At 43.8% G+C, this 16,319-nt stretch overlaps 1 protein-coding gene and 1 long non-coding RNA gene across 7 annotated transcripts in view; one reads left to right on the top strand and one right to left on the bottom strand.

Moving 5' to 3' along the window:
* The window catches only part of FOXP1 (forkhead box P1), a 685,031-nt gene that overhangs the window by 426,936 nt on the left and 241,776 nt on the right, over window positions 1-16,319 (top strand). Inside the window, exon 1 of one of the 5 annotated variants that reach the window (XM_059390156.1) lies at window positions 14,459-14,916. The exons of the other annotated variants lie outside the window; for them this stretch is intronic. The gene's annotated coding sequence lies outside the window, so the exon portion shown is untranslated. Of the gene's footprint in view, window positions 1-14,458; window positions 14,917-16,319 lie in introns of those variants that run through there. 5 annotated transcript variants of the gene reach the window in all.
* Window positions 6,671-16,122, bottom strand: LOC132011497 (uncharacterized). 2 transcript variants are annotated; one of them, XR_009402393.1, is made up of 4 exons: window positions 15,900-16,122; window positions 13,581-13,700; window positions 12,125-12,183; window positions 6,671-11,350 (listed from the first exon to the last, which is right to left on the bottom strand). It is a non-coding gene; the product is annotated as an uncharacterized LOC132011497 (long non-coding RNA). The 2 variants fall into 2 exon arrangements; XR_009402392.1 differs by having other exon boundaries at window positions 6,671-12,183.

Genomic DNA, 16,319 nt, shown 5'->3' with positions numbered 1-16,319 from the left:
CACTGTTTTCCGTGCCCGTTCTTGCCCTGCACTGAAATTCTTTCGCATCCCTTTGCTCTCTGTAGTTATGATGGGGTTTTTGTACACAACCTCATGGTTCAGATCTCTCCCCCAGCATCACTGTTAGAGGAAGAAATCCCAGAATGCTGGATAGGGGAAGCAAGTGGGCAGAGAATTGGAAATGAGTAGTGAAAAATAGCTAGCTACTCCTGGTAAAGAAAAATCCTTTACAGTAACAGGAATGTTTAACAGACAAAATACCTTCCAAATATGCAAATCTGTGTTTATCTCGGAGAATTCTGCAGGGAACAAATCCGTAGCATTAGCAATTACGACTTAGCTCTGAAGTTTTCTTCCCCCACCCCGTAATGCTTATAAACATCAATATAGCTTAGAGCTTCATGTTAAACTGTTTTTCTCCTACTTCTTTTAAGAGTTATTTGTCTAACATGCTTTTATTATCCTAGATGATGTGATTTGGAAAGAAAGCATTAATTCTCTTATCAGCTCTGTTGCCTTCCCAGTTGTTCAGAGAATTGAGCTGCACTAGTAGTAGTTCACGAAGGAAGCAGCATTACGCGGAGAGCTCATTGCGCATCAGACTGAACGACTTCTAAACCGTGGCTACCCAGGCAAAGGGGATTGGCAGTTAGCATTTATGCGGCAAATGTATTGTAAGACCGTGGCAGGCAACAGAAACCAGGCACCTTCACACGCTGCCACCTCCCAGCTAGTCCCTTTGTGTCATCTAAATTTTTGAGGCACAAGGTGCCATAGCTCTTCTTTCCAATCTGCTGGTTGAATCTGGGTTCACGGACTAGTGTTCCTCGGGGGAGGAGTTTTGAGAGGTAGCTGGTATTTACTATAGATAAATAATATATATTCTGTCCTCCGTTCTTCCACTGATGTCTTCCTGCCTTCCTTCCTTCCTTCCTTCCTTCCTTCATTCAAGAGAGACGGGCAGACTGACTCCCTGACTGCAGCGTGCCAGGCCCGGCCAGGTTTGGGCACCTTTGGAGCTATTTCCGACTCTTAACGTGTATCACGTACATGATCGCGTTAGAATAATGTCAACTATAACCTTGTCAAAACAACTAGTCTGTGGGGTGTCCTTGGCATACACTGCTAATGTGTGATTATTTTCTAATGAGCTTCATGATAAATTAGATGCTGGCAGCTCATACGGGATGGCTGGGTGAGGGGATGCTTCCATCCCATACGGTCACGGACTCATTTATTCTGCACACATCTCCTGAACACCTACTGTGTATCACTGTGAAGGGCCAGTCTTTCCCCTTCTACCTCCTGAGTGTCTTCAGAAGCTTGTCTAAACCTCACTGCTTTTCATAACACGTGCCTCACCCAGGTGCGTCCCGCCCTCCCCTGGCCCCTCGTCTTCCCATTCAATTACCACTCAGTTCCCTTGAATCAGTGGTCTTCATCGTCTCCATCCTGTGTGTCCTTTTCTTCCCCAGCCAGCACAGAATCCATCATGTACCATTTCTGTAGTATGCTCTGTCCTGTCTCTTTCTTGCTCCCTCCCCCTTATCCTCTCTCCCTCCACAGTTTTGGCCTTGGCGACCCACTGGTATTGTCCCAGAAGCGAACACACACACACACACACACACACACACTCACACTCCTGGGGGCGCTCTCAGAACCATGCCTTGTTGGCAGCTCTGCATTCCGGACTCCATGAAACAAGTCCTCCTGGGCTCCTCAGCCCCAGTGTGTGTGCTTTCTGATTTCTGCCATTGACCACACCGACGACACACTACTAATGCGTGTGTCTCCATACGCCAACATTCCATCCCAGTAGACGATCTAATTTTCCTTTTTACTGTCAAGGTGGGGGTCACGTGACTCATGAAACGTCCCTTCTTGAGACTCAGAATTTGTAGCATGTTTACTTCTCTGATCATCTCCTTAGTCTGCAAAATGGAAGGAATTCTCAGTTTATTGAGCAGCTGCCATATTCCTGGCGGTGTAATCGATTACTCATGTGTAGACTCTGTGTCCTTCCATCGCTCATGACCCTAGTCATTCATTCAGCAAGCTTTTGGATGGTCAGTGTCCAGTATCGTTAGGGTTTAGTCAAGCAGTGATAGGATATTCTTGACCTAGCGGGAGGACATGTTTAGTCAGAATCATGATAAAATATGCCCGATCTTTGGCCAACATAAAAATAAAGTTCATCTAGAGTACTTAGGGAGAAGTATATCTCCTCTCTAAAAGTAACATTTGAGCTGGGTTTCCAAGCATTCATTGTTTATGGACCGCAATCGTAGAAAGGGGGTCTCCAGCAAGAAAAGAATAGCATATGAAGAAATACAAAAGGGAAGCAGCAAGTAATGGAGAGTAGTGTCGGGTCAGTGGAAAGGGTGGGAGGAAAGAAGTCTGGGAAGTTATACAAGGGGCCTTTCCTCCAAGCAAAGGAATTGAGATTATCCCCTGAGACCAGGGGAGTTTGGGAGGTTTGCAAGCCAGGGAGTGGCCTGATGAGATTGGCTTTTGTTTTGAAATGATAGATATGGTAGTGGCAGAAGGTCACTGAGTATTGCAGGCAAGAGGTGATGGCCATTGGATGGCCGTGGGGATGAGGGAGAGAAAGGGGATAATAAGTCTGACACACAAGACTAGGAAAGACCAGGTCGCTGTGGACAACTAAGCGTGCAAAGAGATGACAGTAACTTTTTCCTGATCAAGGAAGGGAGCAGTTTTGAGGAAAGATTGTTTAGTTTTGCACATGTTGGAAGGAATCTAAGGAATTTTAAGGAATCTAATGAACTTTAAGTGGTGGGAATAACCAATAAAGAGAGAAGTAGTCAGGGATGCAATCTGGAGTAATTAGGGAATGGGGCAGGGGGCGTAAAGCAAATATACAGGGTACGGGGGAATCTTACAGAGCAGCAGTATTGAATGTGTGGTTAGTGATAGTAAAGTCACACATCCCCTGGTCTGTCTGTCACAAATGCTGCCTCCAGGGTTCTACCCCAGCCCTTCTTGCGCTGGATCTGGGTGAAGCCCTTCATTCTAATTGGCTGCAGAGCTTAGGAACTACCCTAGCCTGAAAAATGGAGAATCCACGGTACAGACAGTTGAAAGTAGGAGATAAAAACTTGGGAGACCAAAGCCTTTCAAGATGCTTACCTGAATAGGAGAAGGAGGTTGAAGGGTGAGCAAAGCAAGAGCAGACAGGTACCCTGAAAATGACTATTTTGGGTCCGAATACCTTGGATATATGTAGAGGTTACAGTGAGGGAGCCCGTAGAGAGGGGGTTAGTGTTGACGAGATGGTAGTTGGTGGGTGAGGGTCTGGGTTTAGGATTGGAGAAGGTGAACACCCTCTTAATCTCAGAAGGAAAAGAGAAAAGGGAAGAAGGATGAAGATGCTTGATGTTGGGTGGGGAATTCCCTCTTGCCTTCTCTGTCATCTTATCAAACTCCGGCTCTCTAAACCACTTGAAACCACCAACCACCCCTTCCTTCTTGAAACTCCCTTCTACCTTCTGTGTCACTCTCGAGAGCTCTGTCCCTGACCGCGCCTCTGTAGTGTAATGGACAGAGACTGGATGTCTTTGATGTTTGAATCCTTGTCTACTAGCTTTCATGTGTGTATGTATATTAATACTTTCCAATCTTTGGTGTTTTCTTCTTTAAAAATGGAGGTTATATGGACCCCACAGAGTAACTGTGAGGATAGAACTTAGCACTCAGTAAATGTCTCTCTTCCTGTTTCCTAAATATAAGAATTGACTATGATTTTTCCAAGGACCTTTCCCCTCCCCTCTCAGTCTTATCCACCCCCTTTGAACTGTGGCCTCTGTACTAATGGCTCCCCACCAGCCTGTGTTTTCACTTCTGTTTCTCTCCTGAGAGCAACCTCTTCCCCTCACTTGGCTGTTCTCACAAGAGCATCATTATTCTCCCAATTACGTGGGCTAGAAATCTGAGAACCTTCATTGATGCCGGCTAAGCCCTTAGAATCAACTCCCAGCTTATCAGTTCTAGTGGCACAGTATCTCATTCATTCATTCATCTGGCATTGAATTATTTATCAAACTGCCTAGTACCCTGTTGGGTACAAAACACGATCCCTGGCTTACAGTTAAGCATTCCGAAAATTAGAATGCAGTGTACTGATTGCTCTGCAAAAGTTTAGTACAAAACTTGATGAGACCCTGTGGGAGAATGCCTACCCTTGGTGGGGAAGGTAGTCTGTAAAAGCTTCTTGGCTTGAACTAAATTTTGAGATTCAATAGGATTTAGCTCCTTAAAGATTCATGGCAGGGTACAGAGGTAGAGGGAGCCTGTGGCTACAGGTACAGAGACATTAGAGTTCCTTCTAGAGGGTGGCCATATTTTAGATAGGGAAGGAGAAGCGAGACAGAGGGTAGTGGGACAGCCAGATCATGAGGAGCTGTGTGCGTAGGCCAGTGCCGTGCAACAGAAATAAAAGAACCTTGGAAGGATTTTATGTTTTCTATTAGCCACATTTAAAAAGGTGAGAAAGAATCTGGCGTAAATTATAATAGTACTTTATTTAATCCAATCTATCCAAAATATTCCAACATATAATCAGTATTAAAAATTTACGAAAGACACATTCTACAGTCTTGTCTTGCATACTAAGTCTGAAAAATCATCTCACTTTGGATGTTAAAATTTCATCAGAAATACTTGATCTGGATTTAAATTTCACAAAACTCATCATTGAATAAATAGATTAGGAGCTTCACATACCCAAGTTGTTCAACACGTACTTAAAAGTTTTCCAGTAGCGGAACTGAGGATCATTTTTAAAATTTAAATTTAAGCTAATTTGCATTAAAATTGCACATGTATTAAAAATCCAGTTCTGTTGCGCTGGACAGATTCTAAGTGCTGAATAGGCCTCATGTGGCCAGTGACGTTTTCGTGTTGCTTGGAGCAGGCCTTCAGGTGTGGGACTCCCCTCTTGAGGCCATAGAGACCCATGGAAGCAAGAGAGGTGACAGGATCAGACGTGCTACTGTGTGGCCAGCCGAGGATATGGGTTAATTTGGAGTCATAGCGGGATGGTGGCCTGCTTCAAAGCAGAGGTGTGGAGAAGTGAGATATTACTAACATAAATAGAAGGGGCAGTGGATGGGAATTGCTAATATGGGAAATCAAAGAGAAGGAAGACCGTCAGATAATTCCCGATTTGGAATGTGAATCCTTTTCCCTGAAAACCTCCGGCTTAGGTTTGGATGGAGAAGAAGTAGGTGACCCCAGTTTGAGATGAGCTCAAGGTTGTTTTAGGACATCAAGGTAGAAATGTCCAGAAGGTTGTGGGAGTAGGGGTCTGCAGCTCTGGGAAGATAGTTTGGTTGGCAAAAATGATTTGGGAGTCACAGGATAGAGGCAGTCATGAGGCGAAGGCACGGGAAGGATAAGGCCTTCCAGGGGTCAGGGGTCAGCAAACAACAGTCCTGTGTGCCAAACCCAGCTGCCTCCTATCTTACCAGAACTCAGCCACACTCATTTGTCCATTTTTATTCCTGGCTGCGTTTGTGCCCCAGCAGAAGTACTGCTCTGAGGAGTTGGGACACAGACCTTGTGGCGTACAATGTGTCACAAAAAGCAGCTTTTCGGCACTTTCCGGAAAAAGTTTTCCGCCCTTAGCTTTAGCATTTGGGAGCACCAAGGATGGAACTCTAGGCAAGCTGAAACATTTAAGAATGAGCAGGGGTCGTTAAAGCTCATTAAAAAGTGAGAAGGAGCCACCAGATGTGTAGGCAGAGAACCGCTCAGAGCAGGAAGACCCGGAGGCAGAGAGGAGAGAATTTTGTATTCGAGAGAGAGAAACAATATGAATGACGGTGTAGTGTGTTGTGAGAGGTCAAGTGAGGTAAGGATTGAAAAGTGTCAATTGACTTGAGCCCCTCCACGCTCATTAGCAATTGCGGTAGGATTATTTTTGGGGGGGAGGAGAGGTGGGGCAGAAGCCAGCTCCCTGTGGGCTGGGGAACCAGTGGGAGGCAGGAAGTGGAGACAGTGAGGTACAGGGCCTTCCGTCATGGCGCTAGAAGGGAGGAGACGGCAGGAGGGAGCTGAGAGACGCTTGACGTTGAGGAGAACTGTGTTCAGGTGGGCAAGCACACCTTACAGAGGGCAAGGGAGAGGGGAGAGGGGACCACTGGGGGAGGAAGACTTCCAGGGCGATGGAGCAGGTGCTCACTGGGGGAGCAGGCAGGGGGAGGTGGGAGCGAGGTCCAGCCGTCTTTCTGTCCCCACCTTTACCACCTCTGTCAGCACTGGATTCAAGCTCCATAATTGATCTCCTTGCTTGAGCTCCCTGCGCCGTGGGCCCTTCTATCCGTATTCTAGAAGGCTCCCCTTCCCCAGCCCTGCCCGCTTCCTGAGAAGGTTAAGGTTAAGGTTCTGCCTCCACTCTGCATTTTTAGGCAAGCCACTTCCCCTTGCCGGCTCCTCCCATCCTCCTCGCTCGCAGGGAGCACACCCCGCCCCGGGCTCCTCCACACCCTCCTCAGGCCTAACCTCTTCAAATACAGTACTCCATTCAAATTCCCGGGCGTCACCTGCGTCTTGCCTAACCTGACCCCTAATAGGGGCTCCATTCGGTATAGTATTTATGAAGTAGAAATGCAAGCAAAAAATCACGAGTCATTAAAATTTTAAGGCACGTTATAAATTTATTATTGAACAAGAAATAGGACTCATTGCTTTGATCCCATAATAAAAACAGTACAAATGCACATAGAACATTTTTCTCAACCGTGACGCTTTTGGCACAGGGGACTAGACGTGGGAGCTGTCTTGTGCATTGTAGCCTGGTTAGCAGCCTCTCTGGTTTCCCAGGAGCACCTCTTTCCCTGCCTTGTGGCAAGCACAGGGTCTCCAGAATACTGCCAAAAGTCCTCTATGGGATATCCTTTTCCCTCCTACTTCGCATTTTTAGTAGTTGGAGCCAACAGAAATTATCCTAAAGATACAGCCTATTTAGACATTTTATTTATCTTAATGTTTAAGTGCAATTTAGTTAACATAGTGTATCATTAGTTTCAGGGGAGAATTCAGTGATTCATCAGTTGCATGAAACACGCAGGGGTCATTCCATCAAATACCCCCCCTACTGCCCGTCTCCCAGTTACCGCATTCCCCACCCCTCCAACAACCCTTAGTTTGTTTCCGGTAGTAAAGTGTCTTTTACAGTTGGCCTAAAGATGTCTCTTATTCCAGGCAATAATAAATGGAAACCACCCATTTTTGACCAGTAAGCCCAGCAGCCAGAGGCTCTGTTCTAGCCCATCTAACAACACATCCAGTTACAAAAATTCAAACGAATGCTCTGAGGTGTGAGCTGATGTTTGTATCATTCAGCTCCTGTATGTTAAGACCTGAAAGTCTTAACAGGAACCACATTTCACATGCACATACTTCTCTTTTTCAGATCAGTTGTTGTTTTCTATTCTCTGATCAGCGTCATTCTGATACAAAGGAGGTCAGAAGTCTCCCATCATCCGTATCCACCTGTTGCAAGGAAGCCAGCTTTTGGAAAAACCCCCTCACTTGTACAAACAGGGAGAGCTATTACACCATATTTCAAATTTTTATTTGAAGTTCGTGAATTCATGGGGAATGAGCAAAGGAAAGGCCTGGCAGACTTCGGAGGGCTGTTTTAAGGAACACTTGAGCACACCCAGCTGTAAGGCTATGAGAGCTTCCTATTCAATGGGGCGGACTCTGGTCATTCAACTCTTAGGGCGGGCATCCTCAGTGCTGTGGGTTTGGTTGTGGACGTTCTCCCATTCCTGTTCAGTCCAGCTTCCCCACTGGATAGACATGTGCTAGGCACACTAATAATTAACAAGTGGTGTCCACTGTATAAGGTATGGGTTGCTAATCCTACCTGCGGTGATTAGCGTGGACTTTTTCTAGACTTCAGCAAACCACATATACAAAGAAATGCTGCTTGAAAGCCAAATGAAGATTTGTCTTTGTGTATCCAGGCTTTCAAATGATAATCAATAGATGCTTAGAACAAGGCTGATAGGCAGTATCACCCTCTGCCCTGCTCTGCATTTTGCCTGTAAGTACAACTCGGTAAACAAGAGCTAATTCTTAACAATAACCTGGAAAGTTAATGTTGTTCTCTAAGTTGGCATTAGAAGAAATGTTGACTTTAAGGGCGTCGTATTCCTCATAGAGCTAGGAAAAAGCAGGAAAACATGCTAAAAAATAATTTAACTGACAACACAGTCCTACTTTAGGCTCGTTTTATGGTGGGAGAAGAGTATTCTGCACTTGGGAATTTTTTAGTGGCTTCCCAAAGATCTGGGTTTTATGGGCTACTCATAATCACTGTGATTTATTGAATACCTACTACATACAAGGCACTTTACATATATTAGCTTTGCGTGCTCTAAGAGCACTATGCATTTTTCACAGTAGCACTTACCACTGTTCTAATCTCCACTTATTTATATGACTAATTGATTAATGTGTGTCTTCCCCATAAGACAGTCACCTCCATGTTGATGGATCTTATCAGTCTTTGTTCCCTATTGTTGCCCCAACACTTAATACAGGGTCCTGACACATGTTAGGTACAAAATAAATACTGCTCAGACGGGTGAGTGAACCCAAAAGCAGAATGGTATGGTTTTAGGGAAGGGGAAATGGAAAGATAGAGTGGTTGGGTGGCTTGTTGAAACCTTCAGGTTGGCAGAGTGGGAAATCACGTTCGAGTATGTCTGGTCTGGTGGCTTCTCAAACTTTAATGTGCTTGTGACTCACCTGGAGGGGGTGTGATCAAAATATAGATTGTCACAAATGAAATGGGTCTGAGAATTTGCATTTGTAACATGCTCCCTGGTGACACCCACGCTCCTCTCCATAGCACCATGCTTTGTGTAGCTGAGGCCAGTCTGTCCCACAGTTGCAGTGTAAAAGGCGTTAACTTCTTATCTGTTGGAGGCCTACGTGGTTCTCTCTGGAAAGCCTTGCCTTGAGACCGAGTGCTTGCACCTGGACTGGTCTCCTAAGGAAAGTTCTCTTCAGTAAATACACTGGCCCCACCCAACAGTTGGTTATCCATGGGCTGTGAGAATCTTAATTCAGGTATCGATATTGCTAACGGGCCCTGTTGTCTCCATTAGAAATCTCATACCTTTCTACCGACCATGGTTCTGCTCTAAAGATGTCCAGTCTCCCCACCGCTCACATTGACCACAGAGATGCCAAGTCCTTTAGAGAGTCTGAGGTCACCAGACATCAGGTGGTCCCACTGTCAACTCTATAGCCATCCAATGGCCCCCACACCCAGTGTGGGAAGGGAGGCATGCATCAACAACTTGCCATTGGTGCCCACTCTACCTATCCTGGGCACCTCAGAATCTACCCTTCTCCCTGGCATGTCTATGACAGCTTTTTCCTAAATATCCTCTCTGGGTCAGCACTTCCCTCTAGCTCTTGAGAAATAGGGAGAGAAGTTGGCCTTTTCACAATTCAGAGCAGGGGGTGCAAGAACTAGGTGTTTACGGTGACCATCTGACACCACATGGGGGAGCTTATCTCTGCTAGCAGGGGCCTCTCACTGGAGTTCCGATGACGTAATCACCGAGCCCTCTGATACTCAGCCCCACCTAACCCTGGTCTCCAGCCTCTGGCTGTTGCACAGTTTCTGAGTCGACCCTTGCTAACTGTAGGATGATCCCACATTCTTCTCTTAAGGCTGACTGATGGTCTGTTCTCCACAGCCATTCAACACCAAACCTATTCATAATCTTTGTGCCTGATTGGAGCCTACCCTTCGTTCATCACGTAACATAATGTCACCATTTTTGTGTGGATGCACGATTTGAGGATTTGCATATGTTTTGTTCTAATTGTGTAGTAGTAAAAATTGAAGGGTCACTTTTAAAAAGATTTATTTTAGCTCTGTATTTTGAAACACTCTTTCAAATATGCTTTCCTTTATAGTATTCGGCTGTGCTTAATGTTCATGAAGGGTGGTTTAATGAGATGAGGACTTACAAGCTAAGGGCATCATTATATTATTGAAATAATACTGAAAGTAAATTGGCAGATACCTGTAGTTTGTCCTGAAGTCACTTATTTGAAGAGCTTGCTTTAGTTCTCTTGGCGTGGACAGACAAGGCCCAGGAATTATAGATGATGAATAAGGAATATACCACTGATGAAATTTCCTTAGAGCACACGATGTGTTTTCACATCTCTTCTATCTTTGTACATTAGGTTTTCTCCCTTTCATTGATATTTTTCATTTGTTTGGGGATGTTATTTTGCTTTTAACTCCGTAAATGGTGTATATGCCTGTGCTTTTCGATTAATCAGCCTCCCAAAGGTAATGATTAAAGTGTACAGATGTGGGAAGCCACAAATACAAAGACAGCTTACATCTCACTTTTCTTTTATATATATAAATGATTCCCATTTTGCAATACCTTAGCATCATGGTCATTGTTCCCATAAAAAATACTGTATTTTGTGAAATGATACAATTATGAGGCATTTCCCATTATGTAGACACCATGTCTTTAAATTATAGCAATTTCTTAAGATTTTAAGGCAAAATGAGCTCTTAGAAGTATGATTAATAGCAGGGAATGAGGCTAATGCTGGGTCATCAGTGGCACTCCATTACAAAAAAGGTTGGACTAATAAAAGCATCCATCTTTTTGACCAATAAAGCATTTGAATGATATGCTTCCAGTATTTATCCTATAGTAGTTCATTGGTAACTGAGTAAACTCTGAACTTAGGTTGTAGAAAGGCAGCTGCATGTAAGCGGCCGCGGAGCTGGTCCTCGATGGTGTGGGCAAAGGCAGGCCTGGGAGGGAGGCTGACGTTGGATCTGCCAGTCTGATTTTTCTGCTGTCTTCTGCAGGCTTAACAACCCATGGCACAGGAGCCCTCTTGCTTTGGGGGCCAAGAATAGAAAGTCTAGTCTGTTGATTATTTCTCTACTGCCATGTGTGTACACGGTAGGCTGTCATCATTAGGAGTGCCGTACTCTGGAGTCAGGGATACAACCTAGTCCGCAGAGAGGTCTCTTAAGTCTCCTCGTGCCCAGTTCCCCAGTACGGAAGCTCGTACCACTCACTGGTGTGTTGGAAGAGGATTTTTAGGTGGTTCATAAATCATTCACCAGTTCTCATTATTGCGATTTGATGTTGAAGCAATTCCATTTTCATTCGGTTTTAATCCTTCTGATAAAGCCAAGGAGAAAGTTTCCATTTGGTACTAGTATGTCTTTAATCTCTCTCTTCCAGTTGTAAGCTCATTATTTAACAAAGAAAGAACATGGCTCCCGCTCAGAGCCTTTGTGGACAGCAGGATCTAGCTGGAATTTAATAACATTGGTTGGGTTGTATTACATTTATTATAAATTCTTTCTCTTCTATAAAGGGATACACACTGGCTTTCCATTTGACGAAATGATACAAAGTTTCCTCTGCAATAGATTTATATGTTTGTCAAAAGTGAATACATTTTAAAAATAGCATTGGTGGAGGTATAGAGGGAGATGGCAGAAATCATGAACATGAAAGTCGAAATGAATGTTGGAGCCTTGGATGCTGGCTCGAGTGTCCACTCAGGTGCCATGACCACTCTGAGAATCTCCACGCTTGTGGGATTTTCATCCCAGAGAAGATACGTATGTGGCAAGAACAAATCAGTCCTTGCCACACTTGGGTCCACCCAGAGTTCCTTGGGACTGTTTTCAGTTTTTGAAAGAGGTGATCACACCGGTTATTTAAAAAACTTCTTAGTAAATGGATTCTTTTATAATTATTTTATTTTATTCACTTAAAGTTATTTTATTTTGCAAATAATGCTTATAACATGGGGTCTTTGGGGAACAACATAAGTAACCTGGGTCCATTCATATGAAATTGGATGTGGATTAGGGTATTTACCAACTCAACTGAGGCAGAGGAGAAAGGCACATCATTTATCCTGTTCTTGGTAAAGAATCAGTAGAACTATTTTTGAATATAACACATCCTCACTTGGGGTAAGGTCATGTGCCTAGGTTTAGCTGGACTTTCAAAACTCTGGGATTTATTTACAATTGGACTTGATTGAGGGAAATGGTTTCAGCTCTTTGGATTACCTTTTAGAATTGTAAACTCTCTTTATGAACCTTCTCTGGCACTCCAGTTCGTCTAGGCTCTAGGAAGAGAAAATACAGATGAAAGTCAGGAGAGCTCCCGGAAAAGACTGGAAGGGCGGGTAGGGGGTAAGGAAGATGGGGAGTAAGGACCGCGGGGCACAACATTCTGCTTTTACTTCATTTCTTTCTCTCTGGTGTTTGCCTGGAGCCTCAGATAAGGCACTCGGCTTCTCTTTGTCTGCTGTTCCTCTCGGCTGGGTGGAATTTGAGAACGGTTCCCAGAGCGCTGGAGGAAGAGCCTCCGTGTTAGCCAACACCGTTCTGGCATCAGCGGGTCTGCATCCTCATTAATTGGTGGGAGGAGCAAGGCTGGGTTGCCTTCTCCAGGCCAGGGGAACAGCTCGAGGCCCTGAGGGTTTTCTAGGGCATAAAAGGGAGAGAGGTGCCACGGTCCCTTCCTCCTGTCCCTGCGGTGCTTACAGGTCCATGAGCCTGAGAAAATTTCTCCTGCTGGGGCACGGAGCACTCATTGGACATTTCTTCTTCAATCTTTGTCGAGGTTTTAGGGGCCGCGTTGGTTTGGGGAAAGGAGACTGTGGGCAGAGAGGGACTTGGGAAACAAACCACAGCACAACAAAACAAAAACACAAAAGAAAAGGCTCTCGTTACTTTGTGACTGGGACGTTCTGGTGGCAGAACAAAGATGAGATGTAGAAGGAGGCGGCAGGAGTGAGAGCAGCTAGAGAAGGTTAAGAAGTTTATAGTGGAATTGGGCTCGGTATCAGGGGTGCGAGAGGGGACCCCTGAATTTTTGTTTCATTTGTTAGACAGAGATGGAAATTCCAGTAATCCGAAGGTTACTGAAGTAATTGCCACAGTCGTCTGCAGTGTGTCTTTAGTTGTGGTTTTTTTGTTTCTTTAAATTTCATTTTCTCATTTTCAAATTTTGCTTTGGTTCTCCAGCAATGCTTTACTGTGCTGTACTGTATTTTTCTAAATACAGAACTTTAAAAAATTAATTAACTGAAAATAAATGTAAGATCTAAATACCAAACTGGTTTTCACCATGTTTTGCTTATTAAATATTAAGTAATGGAGAGATGTCATTTGCATGTATCACAATTAAATAGTTTAGTAATATTAAACAATCTGTGAAAATGGATTAAAAAATGCTTTAATTGTCAGTTGTACACCTAAATATAGTATCTCCGATAAAGCATGGTAGCTTCCTTATAATATACAGCAGGCTGTTTTACCCATTCTTTACCCATGAAGCGAATTTTTGAAGATGAAACATTTTTTTATAACACTTCTGTTAGTGGAGACATTGACTTATTCCCTTTTCGAAGACCTCCGATTTCTTTGATAGGCCAACACACTGAACTCCTGAGCGGCTCTGTGTAGCATCACCTGATTAATTTATTCATATCTTGTTTTTTAAGGGCAAAAATCATACCTGGATAGTTGGATTTTTGCAGCATCCTTGAGAAACATATTTATCTGCGTGTGGACCCAGTGTACTTAAAGGTATCTTGGAACAAGAAACTGCTCGAGGAGGAACATGGGAGCTCTCCCTCTAGGAAAAACATTTAAGATCTCAGTTGATGTTTGACCCATATATTTCATTGATAAAAGAGGAAGAGCCCAGGAAATGAATGTAGAGTTACTCAAGCATGAAAACATTCCAGTCTTTTAAAGCTGTGACCAAATCCAATCCTTAGTAGTTTAAACCATGTGGATGCTTTATTTTTATCTACAAAGCAGGAAGTAAAAAGGCATGGACTGAGCTCTGTTTGCTTCATCTGGGGGTGACCTCTTCTTTCTTAAAGGGGGCCATCCCTTTATTCTTATTACTACTATTATTATTATTATTTCTGAGTAACGTTGTCAGTAAAGAGTTAACCGGATTTCACTTGATTTGCTCTGGCCTTATATGATGATGAGTAATGCGAGGTTGGTAACAGCAAATTGTTGTTTATAAGCAAACATGGCATTGTGCAAACAAGCAGGCCTGGTCTCCAACTGGTTTGATTTCATGGTGGTCAGCAGCTGATCTGTGTTACATACAACCTTTCTGCCTCTCTAAATGTCAGAAGAATGACTGTTTGTTTATCTTGCCTTCTTTGCAGCTGTTTACTCTGTAATGCATTTACCTCGACCTTGATTCCCGAAGAGGGGCCCCGTTCTCCTCCCTACCCTGTTTACACTCGTCCTGCCCCTGGTGTCACCAATGAAATCTGTTGATTATTCCACCTGGTTAATGTTAAATTGCTCTTGTAAGGTGATGTGTTTGTTCATAAACACAAATGCTGGGCCCCTTGTTTACTGTACCCATGGCAGCAATCCTTATTAAACAAATATCGCTTTGTTTGCGGGGTACGAGCAGCAGTTGATCCTGCAAGGTCTGTTTAAAAAACACACACACATTTAAAAAAAAAAAAAAACACACACACACAAAACTTAAATACGAGAATTTTGATAAAGAAAGAAAAAGGGGAACTTGTCCCTGGAATGTGGTTGAAACAGACCTAGGTTTGCTTTTCTTATCTTTTGCTTGGATGAAGGGGCTGGAGAGATTAGCAAGTTGTTTGGTTTTTCTAAGAGATTTCCTTAGTGTAATGATATCTATGCAGTTGTTTGCTTTTTTCAGAAGGGAGAGAGCTCTCCTGAAAGGCCACTAGCTTAGCAATAGAACATCAGATGGCTAGAAAACTCTTTGTGGAGCAAACAAGGACTTAGAAGGTGTAGGAGAAAAAGTCTAGTGCTATGAACAAGGAAGTCACCTTCAAAAGGTACAACCCTTGGATTTTATGTTATTGTGTGTGTGTGTATCCTGTGTTGTTGTGTGGGCTCCCTATGTTCTGTGTGATGGGGGTACTCGCTCAAGTTTGAAAAGGGAAGATTAACTTTGAGTTTAATGTATTGTGAATCGATTCTCTGTGATATGTACGGAGACATCCTAAGTGGGAAGAGACCATATAGTGAACATATGTGATAAGCTTTTACAAGCTCGTGTCTTAATTTTTACCTGGTATTCTCACCTGTCTCATTTTAAAATGAGTTTTATGCCTTGTATCCTTTCTAATTAAGGAAAGGAGACATTGTGTCTCTTTGTTCAGTTTGATGTGTGTGACTCTTGTCCCTTGGTCACCGGGAGGGAGTCACAGTAGATAAGACCAAACATTAGCCTGTCCTTTGTCATGTTTTGCAAACAGCAGAGAAAACAGCTTACATCATCTTTGTTTTTTTTGTTTTTTTTTTTTTTTTTAATTATTGTTTGTTGCTGTTTCTGAATTTGTGTTGTGTTTCAATACTGGGCAGGGCCTGCTAGCATTTGCTGTAAATTACAAGGATGAAATACAGACTGGGGTGAGGGTAGAAGCGGGGGTCATGACCTTCAAGAAATTGTGGTCTTTCATATCAAGAGAAAAGCCTGTTAATCTGTCTGTAAAGGCAACTTTTTCGGGGGGGGGGCGGGGGGGGAGATACATGTATGCATACCGAAGTTTTTGAAGGATAAAATTAAATAATTGTCCCTTGGACACAATGGAGACGTGCCAGTGCAGACCGCTGATAGCTTGCATTCACTGAGCTGCCATGATGCTCTGAACATATTGTTCGCTTTGGCCACTAGAGCGGTTAGGGGCTGGAGGCAAAAGCCGGAGGTACGTGAAGTGTGTCATCATGCACAGCGACCACTAATTGATGTTAGGAACCTGGCCCCATATATATGAAACTCTATAATATATGGAAATGGAAAAAAAAAAATACTGACCTGGTTGTCGATCACTTTATTCTACGGGGCTCTGTGTGACAATTCAGTTGTTTGAATGTTCCAATGATTCAGGTTTGGCAGGCCTTGTGAATTCTCCAACTTAAACTCTGTTGTGTTCTGTAAAAAATGCATTTTGATTCAGCTCCCTAGAACCCCCCGGCCCAGTCATACCCTGAGCTGCTGAGGCTTCCGTGTAGCAAAGCAAACAGCCTAGCCCAGGATTGGCAAGCTCCTTTCTGGTCTCTGTTTAATTATTTGAGCTCGTGTTGTTGAATGTGCCAGGGAGTGGCTATGCATTCTCCTTTGTACTTCAGTTTCCTAGAGCAGCTTCCCTCCAAGTTCCATAGTTTTTGCCCACAGTGGCTACGATGACAGCGCTCAAACTCCTGTCTGCGGGGAGGGAAGGAAAACATGACCAAC

The sequence above is a fragment of the Mustela nigripes genome, chromosome 2 (genome assembly GCF_022355385.1).
Source record: "Mustela nigripes isolate SB6536 chromosome 2, MUSNIG.SB6536, whole genome shotgun sequence".
Taxonomy (NCBI): domain Eukaryota; kingdom Metazoa; phylum Chordata; class Mammalia; order Carnivora; family Mustelidae; genus Mustela; species Mustela nigripes.
The sequence above is the reverse complement of the archived record's forward strand: the minus strand, read 5'-3'. Positions and strand labels throughout refer to the sequence as shown.